Source organism: Drosophila santomea, unplaced genomic scaffold, assembly GCF_016746245.2.
Source record: "Drosophila santomea strain STO CAGO 1482 unplaced genomic scaffold, Prin_Dsan_1.1 Segkk69_quiver_pilon_scaf, whole genome shotgun sequence".
NCBI lineage: Eukaryota > Metazoa > Arthropoda > Insecta > Diptera > Drosophilidae > Drosophila > Drosophila santomea.
In genome coordinates this window covers 885007-899298 of record NW_025319001.1, presented here as the reverse complement: position 1 = coordinate 899298, position 14292 = coordinate 885007, and the positions used below count along the sequence as shown (strand labels likewise).

The 14292-nt window shown below is 37.0% G+C and overlaps 2 long non-coding RNA genes across 2 annotated transcripts; both read left to right on the top strand.

The window, feature by feature from the left end:
- The first annotated feature begins 201 nt into the window (after positions 1–201).
- On the top strand, positions 202–960 carry LOC120457654. Its single transcript, XR_005617071.1, has 3 exons — positions 202–306; positions 371–494; positions 574–960. It is a non-coding gene; the product is annotated as an uncharacterized LOC120457654 (long non-coding RNA).
- A 6136-nt stretch (positions 961–7096) lies between these two features.
- Positions 7097–7749, top strand: LOC120457637. The gene is made up of 3 exons (XR_005617066.1): positions 7097–7324; positions 7389–7512; positions 7592–7749. It is a non-coding gene; the product is annotated as an uncharacterized LOC120457637 (long non-coding RNA).
- Positions 7750–14292: the final 6543 nt, after the last annotated feature.

Sequence of the window (14292 nt, the reverse complement as noted above, 5' to 3'; positions counted from 1 at the left end):
GGATAATTGAAAATTAGAAGAGTTACTTGAATACTGCCCCCCAACAGTGCCAGCATTAAACTTGGTTTTATTGGGTATGAGATTTTTTACTAGGTCGGGTTTAATGTAATTTCTGTTTGATCCGGTGTCAATAAGTATTTTTAATATTTGACCACTCCTCACCTTACATTCAAAATAGGGAAGTGAGGAGTATTTTATTCTAAAAATTCAAAGCTGAGTAGGCATAGTTATTTTCGTCTTCGGTGCCGTCATATTGATCAATGTAGTTTCAATGTGTTTCAAATACCGACAAGCTGAGTGCAAGCTGTGAGTATGCTAAAACAAAAAAAAAAAAGCTTATAAATAAAGCTTAATGTGCTATTTTATCTAGATATACAATTAAACTTCAAACAAAAAAAAAACAAAAAAAAATAGAACGACAAAGAAAAAAAACCACGCGACAAGTAGTAAAAGCCAGTGGGAAAGAAAGAGCAGTTGCCAGGCCTGAATGCAGGGTAAATATTTAATAACCCCCGGTAACGAATTAGGAAGTGATTTTTTGTTTTATTTTTTTTTCTTTGGCCTTGTGAGCAGTCCCATAGGCAAAAGTTAAGCGGAAAAGTGAGCCAGCATCGCAGCGCCGTAGCCGTAGTCGTTGAACAATTGACCAGAAAAACGTATAGTTCTGCAATCAAAAATCAAACAAACATAAAAAAACTATTCCTTTATAATAATGTGATTATATTACAAAAAAAAAAATATATATATATATAGAAAAGGAAAAAAACCGACGACGATCTAACTTTTTTAACCATGAGCAAGAACTTTTGTTTTTCCCAGCCGATCGCCGCAGCCAAAGATCTTTCGCCGCCGGAATTGGATTTACTGTAAGTGCTTTATCATATATATTGTTGCATTCTACCCTTTATTTAGTTATTTCGTCATCAGCAATACGCAATGCGCTTTAGAAGCTGAAGTAATTGTTTCGCATTAAAATAAGGTTTGTTTTGATTACGCCTTTCGTCTTTCGCATTGGAATTATGAATTTTTTTTGCATTCATGAAAACTAACGTAATACCGCAATATACCTTCCGATGTTTCATTTTTATTATTAAATATGTCATTATTATTATTACTATTACTATATCATACCTCTTAATTATTGAATTACACTGCTTCTATAGAATAACCCAGTTCTTTTCCAGCAACATTTATCTCTTTGCCAATAAGTTACAATACTTATATATATATATAGCTAATTTCTTTATATACACTTATCTATACATAACTAATGGTGAAACTAAAGATATAAAAAGAAATGAAATAGAAATTTAGGTGAATTATGTCAAAAATATATACTTATAGAATTAAGATGAATATGAAATGGATAGTTTATTAATTGCTATGTTAATAAAAGGTTATCAACATGAATTTTAGATAAATTTCTTCTTATCCGGGGGTCATGCATATCAAAGTGTCATGGAATGAGTAGAATGTAGTCACTTCAAGGGATCCTAAGTGTAATTTGTAGGACCATAAGGATCATGGAAGGGTGGGCATTACGCAGACTTGCGTGATAGAAGAAGTGATGTTGGCAAGTGTATCCCTTATTTTCTCCCTCTTTAGTTTTTTTTTTTTCTTTTCTATCTTTATACTAGCCGTTTCTGTTCGTTCCCTTTTTGTCTATAAATATAGTACGCGAATTTTAATTATTTTTCAATAGCATACGAGCATTTTAACGTGGCGGTTCTTTCTTTTACTGATCCACCCCAAGCCGACTAGATATCTGAAATGCCGAGGACATCGCGTGCTTCGTTAACACGTTAATATTCCACCAGCTCAGTCTTAATAGATTGTTATATGCTACAGAAATAATTATGGCGCCCAACGTGGGGCCTAACCTTGGCTGCCTCGTCAGAGTTCAGAATAGTCATCAACATCAAACTGTGTGTAATTTTCGTTTACCACTGGAGACTAAAATATGGTTTTTCCATTTTTTTTTGTGGTCTAATTGAGCTAAGTGAATGAGTTTATAGCGGCATCAGTTTACACGATTGGATTAACTTATTTAATAAAGGTATAGTTCCGGGAGTGTAAGTTTGATATGCCGTCCCAAAAAAAAAAAAGAACAGATATATAACGCTGGTTCCTGTGATTGGTCGTGGATATCAGGGAAGATTTCTATATCCTGCCACGCAGGATAACAAGCGCTGTGCTTATTGGGTATTAATCATAGCTCGCAAATAACTGTCAACCGTTTTTCGTTTTGCGGTCTGCACTCGAACACAACCGAAAAAGACGATGCACGTGTGCTCTCGCTCTGAACAGAACTTTTCGTTTCTCTTTGTTTTGGTTTTCGGTCAACAGTTCTCAGTCGCGTGGTTCTTGTTATGCTCACTCAACAACAACTCAGAGAGAGCGAGCCAACTGAACGCTCGCTCGATGAGGGTCAGCAGAAGAGCGAAAAAACGAAAGACTCATCGTAAACGGTCTTTTGTCTTCAGTGCCTTTTAAACGAAGTTTAGCAAAAACTTTAACATATTTATTAGATGTAAACATTAGATTTATTACTTATTCAGTATTAAGCTTAACAATTAGTAGCGAATTAACATTTTCTGCACTTAAAGAGCTTCGTCGCTCGTTTAAAATGTAATGAAGCGCTGAAAAGGCCCTCTCAACAGACACCTGCGTCGCCGGTGTAGCCAGTACAACGTGTGCGAGCGCATTCAGGTGTGGCGACTGCAGCTTAATATCAGTAAAATACTGCAAAATGTTCGCATTTAGTGGCAAACGTCCATGCATAAGGTCGAAATTTTCTATGTCAGCATAGATCTGGACCAGTTTTTTAGATACAGGCTCTTCCTTAGTTTCTGAGATTGTCTGTACGCCATCCAAATAGGCGGAAAACAGAGACTCTTCTCTGTCAGCACATTCACCACCGTCAGATGTCAGCTCCTTCTTCTGGTCTTGGATATAACCCTCGCATGATGGCGCACTTTGTGTTGGGGAATGCACCTTAAATAAAAACTAAATTTGAACATATTTTTCGCAATGTTAGTTTAAAACATGGACAATATACTTTGTTAAAACATTTAATAGCAATTAACAACAATAAAACAGGACCTTAACTTCAAACACACGTAGACTTACTTGTTTTAGCTGAAATAAACGATATAGTTATTTTTTTTAGATTTTGCTTTGCTAAGCATTTTTGCTGGTCATTTAAGATGCAATTGACGCGTGGATCAATGTAGATTGCAGCTAACATCGCATAATTTTCAAGTAACTTACATTCTCGAATTTTGATCTGTCCTAGTAATTTTTATACCCGTTACTCGTAGAGTAAAAGGGTATACTAGATTCGTTGAAAAGTATGTAACAGGCAGAAGGAAGGGTTTCCGACCATATAAAGTATATATATTCTTGATCAGGACCAATAGCCGAGTCGATATGACCATGTCCGTCTGTCCGTCTGTCCGTCTGTCTGTCCGTCCGTATGAACGCTGTGATCTCAGGAACTACAAAAGCTAGAAAGTTAGGATTAAGCATACAGACTCCAGAGACATAGACGCAGCGCAAGTTTGTCGAATCATGTTGCCACGCCCACTCTAACGCCCACAAACCGCCCAAAACTGCCACGCCCACACTTTTGAAAAATGTTTTGATATCTTTTCATTTTTGAATTGGTCTTGTAAATTTCTATCGATTTGCCAAAAAACTTTTTGCCACGCCCACTCTAACGCCCACAAACCGCCAAAAGCTGCTACGCCCACACTTTTAAAAAATGTTTTGATATCTTTTCATTTTTGTATTGGTCTTGTAAATTTCTATCGATTTGCCAAAACACTTTTTGCCACGCCCCCTCTAACGCCCACAAACCGCCCAAAACTGCCACGCCCACACTTTTGAAAAATGTTTTGATATTTTTTCATTTTTGTATTGGTCTTGTAAATTTCTATCGATTTGCCAAAAAACTTTTTGCCACGCCCCCTCTAACGCCCACAAACCGCCCAAAACTGCCACGCCCACACTTTTGAAAAATGTTTTGATATTTTTTCATTTTTGTATTATTCTTGTAAATTTCTATCGATTTGCCAAAAAACTTTTTGCCACGCCCACTCTAACGCCCACAAATCGCCAAAAGCTGCTACGCCCACACTTTTGAAAAATGTTTTGATATTTTTTCATTTTTGTATTGGTCTTGTAAATTTCTGTCGATTTGCCAAAAAACTTTTTAAATTTAAATGCTGAGTAACGGGTATCTAATAGTCGGGAAACTCGACTATAGCGTTCTTTCTTGTTATACCCGTTACTCGTAGAGTAAAAGGGTATACTAGATTCGTTGAAAAGTATGTAACAGGCAGAAGGAAGCGTTTCCGACCATATAAAGTATATATATTCTTGATCAGGATCAATAGTCGAGTCGATCTGGCCATGTCCGTCTGTCCGTCCGTCTGTCTGTCCGTCTGTCCGTCTGTCTGTCTGTCCGTCCGTATGAACGCTGAGATCTCAGGAACTACAAAAGCTAGAAAGTTTAGATTGGGCATACAGACTCCAGAGACATAGACGCAGCGCAAGTTTGTCGATTCATGTTGCCACGCCCACTCTAACGCCCACAAACCGCCCAAAGCTGCCACGCCCACACTTTTGAAAAATGTTTAGATATTTTTTCATTTTTGTATTAGTCGTCTAAATTTCTATCGATTTGCCAAAAAACTTTTTGCCACGCCCACTCTAACGCCCACAAACCTGCACTTCTACTAGCTGAGTAACGGGTATCAGATAGTCGGGGAACTCGACTATAGCGTTCTCTCTTGTTTTTTAATATAATTTTGGCTGTTCTCGCACTTTAGCTTTAGCTCCATCCATATTATGAAAAATGAAATTATGAAATTTTTTCGCTGATCTCTTCTAGCTTGTTGATGTCGATTACGCACAGTTGAAGTGTGTGCGCAGCACACCTTACAAGGTGAATATGGTATGGTATCTGTATGGTAGCTGTATGGTATCAAGTTTTTCCATCACATTTTCACCGTTAATGTCATCGTGTGTGTCATCGTCAAGAAGAGACTCCGTATCATCATTTAAAATTTGAATAGCTTTTGTCATGTTTTTTCCATTATCCGATGTAATGCTTTGATTATAGTTTTAAGTTTTCAATAACAGTCATTTAAAACATATTTTGCAATTAAAATTTTACCTGAAGATTTGATCTAGGGTTATTCCGTAGTCATTCATGATCTCAATAACTTTTTCCTTTATGTACATTCCAGTGTGCGAATGACGAAGCTGTATCATGCCTAAAGTCTTGATGACGATCTCAGCTTTAGACATAGTAGATTGTATCATTTGTAAATGCACTCCCAAAATAGCCTTATCCATACTTAGGAAAGTAAAATTTGTCTGATAGTTGCTGCTTGTTTTCTAGGGTATTTCGATGAGCTCTATTATGAATTTGGAGGATTATATCCTCCTGTTCTGCTTCAGTTGCGAGGTCTTTGACAATTAAAGATGTAAATCTCGATTTAACGTTTCTAAAGTGTTGAGGGTAGATTTTCTGTATTTCTGCCATTATTTTTTCTTTAGTAAAGATTCCGTTTATAACTGATGGATTAAGATATTTTTTTAGTATTTTAACAAGTGTTTCACTATCGTACTCTGGTTAGCTTATGGTGTGTCTTTGAAATGTAGGATGCAGTATGCTGAAATTGTATTCTGTGTCAGTCCCTATTTTTATAAAGATTTGATTTTTAAACGCATTTATGTATAGGTACCTCAATACTCGAAATCAGATATTCTCCAGAACTTTCTGAACTATGCTGAGTAGTAACCGAATTTATTTCATTGATCCTTGACAACGCGTCGGCTACAACATTTTCTTTACCGGGTCTGTAAAGTAATTCATGATTGTATTCTTCGAGATAGTTTTTCCACCTTTTACTCTACCGTTTCCATTCCAGTTACTAAGAGAATGCGTTAAGGGCTCGTGGTCAGTGAAAATTTTCACCTTTGCTTTACCGTACAGGTAATTTTTAATTTTTTTAATGCCCATATTATCGCTAGCATTTCTTTCCCGTTTGTTGCGTTGAAAGTGATCTGGAAAAGAAAGCGATTGGCTTGTCATTCTGTGATAAAACCGCCCCTATTGCGTAATTGGATGCGTCCGTGGTTAGCTGAAATTATTTATTATAATCAGAGTATTGTAATATTACTTCTTTAGATACAAGTGCGTTCTTTAGTTTGTTAAATGCCTTTAACGCTTCTTGATTAAGGACAATTAATTTCTTTGCAGACTCTCTCTTGGACACACGTCGAGCGCGCGTTGAAATATTGAAGGCGCATTTTTCAATCCGAATGGAAGTCGTAAAAACACATATTTTCCGTTATATACGGATTAAGTGGAATTTGATCGAACCCAATTTTAAGGCCCAAAACTGAGAAAATTTTGTTATTTCAAAGTTGGGCCAGTACCTCGTTTATATCGGGTAAGGGGTATTTATCCGCTATAGTCACCTTGTAAAGTTTCCTATAATCGATGACCATTTGATATTTCTTTTCACCTGATGCGTCTGCTTTTTTTGGAACAACCTACACTGGTGAGTTGTATGGCAATCGGTATGGACGAATTATTCCGTCATCCAATAATTCTTTGACCTGTTTGTTTACTTCATCTCTGATGGGTATAGGGTATTGGTAAAATTTGGAAAACACTGGTGTGTCTGTATTTCTTCTGATCTCTGCCTTGATATTTGTGGTGTATGTAAGTCTTTCGTCTGTTTTAGCAAATAGTGTCGGATACTTTTTTACTAGTTGGTCCAAGTCTTTTCTTTGTTTATCGGTTAAATGGTCTGTTCTTGTGATAATGCTATTACTGCTTCATATTTTTTTTCTTTGATCGGCACATTAATCCCATATTTGGTTGTTATTAGGTTTTTACTGATTTTTATTTCTGCCCCTAAATCCTTAAGGCTATCATTTCTTAAAATAGCTTCGAAAGATGTCAGGGAGGGTAGTAGAAAAAATGTTATATTTATATCCGGATAATTGAAAATTAGAAGAGTTACTTGAATACTGCCCCCCAACAGTGCCAGCATTAAACTTGGTTTTATTGGGTATGAGATTTTTTACTAGGTCGGGTTTAATGTAATTTCTGTTTGATCCGGTGTCAATAAGTATTTTTAATATTTGACCACTCCTCACCTTACATTCAAAATAGGGAAGTGAGGAGTATTTTATTCTAAAAAATTCAAAGCTGAGTAGGCATAGTTATTTTCGTCTTCGGTGCCGTCATATTGATCAATGTAGTTTCAATGTGTTTCAAATACCGACAAGCTGAGTGCAAGCTGTGAGTATGCTAAAACAAAAAAAAAAAAGCTTATAAATAAAGCTTAATGTGCTATTTTATCTAGATATACAATTAAACTTCAAACAAAAAAAAAACCAAAAAAAATAGAACGACAAAGAAAAAAAACCACGCGACAAGTAGTAAAAGCCAGTGGGAAAGAAAGAGCAGTTGCCAGGCCTGAATGCAGGGTAAATATTTAATAACCCCCGGTAACGAATTAGGAAGTGATTTTTTGTTTTATTTTTTTTTCTTTGGCCTTGTGAGCAGTCCCATAGGCAAAAGTTAAGCGGAAAAGTGAGCCAGCATCGCAGCGCCGTAGCCGTAGTCGTTGAACAATTGACCAGAAAAACGTATAATTCTGCAATCAAAAATCAAACAAACATAAAAAAACTATTCCTTTATAATAATGTGATTATATTACAAAAAAAAAATATATATATATATAGAAAAGGAAAAAAACCGACGACGATCTAACTTTTTTAACCATGAGCAAGAACTTTTGTTTTTCCCAGCCGATCGCCGCAGCCAAAGATCTTTCGCCGCCGGAATTGGATTTACTGTAAGTGCTTTATCATATATATTGTTGCATTCTACCCTTTATTTAGTTATTTCGTCATCAGCAATACGCAATGCGCTTTAGAAGCTGAAGTAATTGTTTCGCATTAAAATAAGGTTTGTTTTGATTACGCCTTTCGTCTTTCGCATTGGAATTATGAATTTTTTTTTGCATTCATGAAAACTAACGTAATACCGCAATATACCTTCCGATGTTTCATTTTTATTATTAAATATGTCATTATTATTATTACTATTACTATATCATACCTCTTAATTATTGAATTACACTGCTTCTATAGAATAACCCAGTTCTTTTCCAGCAACATTTATCTCTTTGCCAATAAGTTACAATACTTATATATATATATAGCTAATTTCTTTATATACACTTATCTATACATAACTAATGGTGAAACTAAAGATATAAAGAGAAATTAAATATTAGTTTAGTTTTAGTTATTAGTTTTTTTTTTCTTTTCTATCTTTATACTAGCCTTTTCTGTTCGTTCCCTTTTTGTCTATAAATATAGTACGCGAATTTTAATTATTTTTCAATAGCATACGAGCATTTTAACGTGGCGGTTCTTTCTTTTGCTGATCCACCCCAAGCCGACTAGATATCTGAAATGCCGAGGACATCGCGTGCTTCGTTAACACGTTAATATTCCACCAGCTCAGTCATAATAGATTGTTATATGCTACAGAAATAATTATGGCGCCCAACGTGGGGCCTAACCTTGGCTGCCTCGTCAGAGTTCAGAATAGTCATCAACATCAAACTGTGTGGAATTTTCGTTTACCACTGGAGACTAAAATATGGTTTTTCCATTTTTTTTTTGTGGTCTAATTGAGCTAAGTGAATGAGTTTATAGCGGCATCAGTTTACACGATTGGATTAACTTATTTAATAAAGGTATAGTTCCGGGAGTGTAAGTTTGATATGCCGTCCCAAAAAAAAAAAAGAACAGATATATAACGCTGGTTCCTGTGATTGGTCGTGGATATCAGGGAAGATTTCTATATCCTGCCACGCAGGATAACAAGCGCTGTGCTTATTGGGTATTAATCATAGCTCGCAAATAACTGTCAACCGTTTTTCGTTTTGCGGTCTGCACTCGAACACAACCGAAAAAGACGATGCACGTGTGCTCTCGCTCTGAACAGAACTTTTCGTTTCTCTTTGTTTTGGTTTTCGGTCAACAGTTCTCAGTCGCGTGGTTCTTGTTATGCTCACTCAACAACAACTCAGAGAGAGCGAGCCAACTGAACGCTCGCTCGATGAGGGTCAGCAGAAGAGCGAAAAAACGAAAGACTCATCGTAAACGGTCTTTTGTCTTCAGTGCCTTTTAAACGAAGTTTAGCAAAAACTTTAACATATTTATTAGATGTAAACATTAGATTTATTACTTATTCAGTATTAAGCTTAACAATTAGTAGCGAATTAACATTTTCTGCACTTAAAGAGCTTCGTCGCTCGTTTAAAATGTAATGAAGCGCTGAAAAGGCCCTCTCAACAGACACCTGCGTCGCCGGTGTAGCCAGTACAACGTGTGCGAGCGCATTCAGGTGTGGCGACTGCAGCTTAATATCAGTAAAATACTGCAAAATGTTCGCATTTAGTGGCAAACGTCCATGCATTAGGTCGAAATTTTCTATGTCAGCATAGATCTGGACCAGTTTTTTAGATACAGGCTCTTCCTTAGTTTCTGAGATTGTCTGTACGCCATCCAAATAGGCGGAAAACAGAGACTCTTCTCTGTCAGCACATTCACCACCGTCAGATGTCAGCTCCTTCTTCTGGTCTTGGATATAACCCTCGCATGATGGCGCACTTTGTGTTGGGGAATGCACCTTAAATAAAAACTAAATTTGAACATATTTTTCGCAATGTTAGTTTAAAACATGGACAATATACTTTGTTAAAACATTTAATAGCAATTAACAACAATAAAACAGGACCTTAACTTCAAACACACGTAGACTTACTTGTTTTAGCTGAAATAAACGATATGCTATTTTTTTTAGATTTTGCTTTGCTAAGCATTTTTGCTGGTCATTTAAGATGCAATTGACGCGTGGATCAATGTAGATTGCAGCTAACATCGCATAATTTTCAAGTAACTTACATTCTCGAATTTGATCTGTCCTAGTAATTTTTATACCCGTTACTCGTAGAGTAAAAGGGTATACTAGATTCGTTGAAAAGTATGTAACAGGCAGAAGGAAGCGCTTCCGACCATATAAAGTATATATATTCTTGATCAGGATCAATAGCCGAGTCGATTTGGCCATGTCCGTCTGTCCGTCAGTCTGTCCGTCTGTCCGTCCGTCTGTCCGTCCGTCTGTCCGTCTGTCTGTCCGTATGAACGTCGAGATCTCAGGAACTACAAAAGCTAGAAAGATTAAGATTAAGCAGACTCCAGGGACACAGACGCAGCGCAAGTTTGTCGAATCATGCTGCCACGCCTACTCTTACGCCCACAAACCGCCCAAAACTGCCACGCCCACACTTTTGAAGAATGCTTTAATATTTTTTCTTTTTTATATTGGTGTTGTAAATTTCTATCGATTTGCCAAAACACTTTTTGCCACGCCCACTCTAACGCCCACAAACCGCCCAAAGCTGTCGCGCCCACACTTTTGAAAAATGTTTTGATATTTTTTCATTTTTGTATTAGTTTTGTAAATTTCTATCGATTTGCCAAAAAACTTTTTGCCACGCCCACTCTAACGCCCACAAACCGCCAAAAACTGTCAGTGTTGAAGACCTCCTTCGCACTTTCACTAGCTGAGTAACGGGTATCAGATAGTCGGGGAACTCGACTATAGCGTTCTCTCTTGTTTTTTAATATAATTTTGACTGTTCTCGCACTTTAGCTTTAGCTCCATCCATATTATGAAAAATGAAATTATGAAATTTTTTCGCTGATCTCATCTAGCTTGTTGATGTCGATTACGCACAGTTGAAGTGTGTGCGCAGCACACCTTACAAGGTGAATATTCGCCAGCTGTATGGTATCAAGTTTTTCCATCACATTTTCACCGTTAATGTCATCGTGTGTGTCATCGTCAAGAAGAGACTCCGTATCATCATTTAAAATTTGAATGGCTTTTGTCATGTTTTTTCCATTATCCGATGTAATGCTTTGATTATAGTTTTAAGTTTTCAATAACAGTCATTTAAAACATATTTTGCAATTAAAATTTTACCTGAAGATTTGATCTAGGGTTATTCCGTAGTCATTCATGATCTCAATAACTTTTTCCTTTATGTACATTCCAGTGTGCGAATGACGAAGCTGTATCATGCCTAAAGTCTTGATGACGATCTCAGCTTTAGACATAGTAGATTGTATCATTTGTAAATTCACTCCCAAAATAGCCTTATCCATTCTTGTAGCAACATCTATTTTCAGAGATACAAGCTTTCCCTTTACAAGCGCTCTTATATTTTCTTTAATGGTCTGCTCTTTGACAGTCACATATTCCATAACATTTCGAGAAGTTATTGGGTTCATCGAAAGCTCGCTATAAATTGGGTTTAATATCTGTCGAAATCCTTCGCTGTCCAGAAATAAGAGAGGCTTTCCATCGGTGGTCACAATCTTTATAATCGAAGAGACGATTGATTCTTCACTGGTTTCATATGAAATTTTTCGTTTTTTCATATTTTGTTGAATTTCGTCGTCAATCTCGAATTCATTAAAGACTTCCGCATGTTTTGCAATTAAATGCCGTTTTAAATTTGTTGCGTGAGAGCCTGCTCTTACACCGCAAACATTGCACTTAGACTTATTGTCTGCTGGATTTAATTTAAAAAAAAAATGCACTTTTTTGTTTTGTTCGCGACCCATTTTTGGCACAAAAATTAAAACACTCCAAACGCACCGAATCCACAAGCACGTGTGACTTACAGCGAATAAGCAGAGCAAAAGGGAAACACGAAATTGGTTTTTGGTTGAGCACAGACCATTCGTTCAAGAGACACTGGTGAAAGGTTCTTGTCTGATTTTTTGCGAAAGTGGTGCGCAAAAAACAATTATTTGGTGACTGCAAGAAACGGTCAACTGTTATTTGCGACCTATGGTGGCTAATATACGGTCAGCAAACGCCACCGGTTTGGTCGAAAGCTCTAAAGCTAGATGCAGAGCTAGACCACTTTCTGCAATATCAGCAAGAATTAAAGACCCAAAAACTCGAGAAAACTCACTCAGAAAATGCTAAAAATATAGCAATAACTAATGAAGTTCCAAAACCAATAGCATATCCAGCACCAGCACCGGCGCTGTCCACCGGACTACGGAGGAGTCTGGAGAAATAGAAATAGACAGCAGCGAGGGAGTATCAGCGTGCCAGCCCCGGCGACGCCCAGCTGACACCAGCAGATAAACATCAGCAGCAGTAAAATATTAACTAATTAATTAATTAACCATAAATATAAATATATATAAGAAAAAATTTATAAGACACTGTGGTATGCGTACATATCGAGAATACACTGTACTAAGAATACTTGCACAAATCAGTAATATAATTACATACATACATTGGGAGTGCTAGCATAAACAATAATGTTGAAGTGGAAGTGTTATATGATCGCCGACTTATGGAGCACACTGCATAAGTGCAGTAATGATGTCATTAATGAACAATAATTAATAAAGAAATCGAAGTTCTCTTTAATACTTAAAAATGTTTCAAAGAAATTATGGAATGGCAAAACTTAGGAGAAATCTTAAATGAAATAAAAGAAAAATTTAACAGGTCATATAAATGTTTGTCTCAGAATAGGACAATTCAAAAACAAACTGCCAATAAGCATACAATCATTCTGGTAGAATCCTTTAATCAGGCAAGATCCCATATAAGAGGGAAACTAGACAAAAAGCAGTGGACAACAATGTCCAAATTTTTGATTAGACTAAGGAATAACCTTATAAATATCAAAGAAAGGTACGATTTAAACATATCGATACCAACTATTCTAAATTCCCCTTTGACACTAAATGACGAAGCAACAGATTCGCTGAACGATTCTGACTCTGAACCAGAAATCAAAGAAGAAGACTTGAACGATCTGACAATACCAGCAATATTGCAATTGCCGGAAGATTCAGAGATTATAGAAGAACAGGACATAGAATTAGGCAAAATGACGGACAATTCAGCCGCCATCAGGGCCTACATAAGGGAAGTGTCGAGCGCAGTAGTAGAGTTTGATGGACATAAGATCCATCTTCAGCGGTTCATTATGGCCATCAAGTTAGTAGACCTTGCAAAAAGATCATTTGAGGACATTACAGTCCAAATTATAAAATCAAAATTGATAGGCACTACTCTGAACCTGGTACTGAGCCAAACTATAATTTAAGCAATAATAAAACAAGAGAGAACGCTATAGTCGAGTTCCCCGACTATCTGATACCCGTTACTCATCTGGTGGAAGTGCGAAGGAGAGTCTTAAACACTGACAGTTTTTGGCAATTTGTGGGCGTTAGGGTGGGCGTGGCAAAAAGTTTTTTTGCAAATCGATAGAAATTTACAAGACTAATACAAAAATGAAAAAATATCAAAACATTTTTCAAAAGTGTGGACGTGGCAGCTTTGGGCGGTTTGTGGGCGTTAGAGTGGGCGTGGCAAAAAGTGTTTTAGCAAATCAATAGAAATTTACAAGACTAATACAAAAATGAAAAAATATCTAAACATTTTTCAAAAGTGTGGGCGTGGCAGCTTCGGTCGGTTTGTGGGCGTTAGAGTGGGCGTGGCAAAACGTTTTTTGGCAAATCGATAAAAATTTACAAGACTAATACAAAAATGCAAAAAATATCAAAACATTTTTTCAAAAGTGTGGGCGTGGCAGTTTTGGGCGGTTTGTGGGCGTTAGAGTGGGCGTGGCAACATGAATCGACAAACTTGCACTGCGTCTATGTCCCTGGAGTCTGTATGCCTAATCTCAACTTTCTAGCTTTTGTAGTTCCTGAGATCTCAGCGTTCATACGGACGGACAGACAGACAGACGGACAGACAGACAGACGGACAGACGGACAGACAGACGGACGGACAGACGGACATGGCCAGATCGACTCGGCTATTGATCCTGATCAAGAATATATATACTTTATATGGTCGGAAACGCTTCCTTCTGCCTGTTACATACTTTTCAACGAATCTAGTATACCCTTTTACTCTACGAGTAACGGGTATAAAAATAGATAGATGGTATGATTAAAAAGACCGAACACGAAAGTGTGAAAACTGTGCTATAAGCAGGTACATGCACAACTATGGATGCTGCCATAGGTGCGTACAAGTTAACTCATAAAATTATAATTCATAGCAACTAATTAGCTCTATGTAAAGAATGCTGACGCGCCAGAATTGAGTTCAGCGCTCTGCGCAAAGAACGTCCG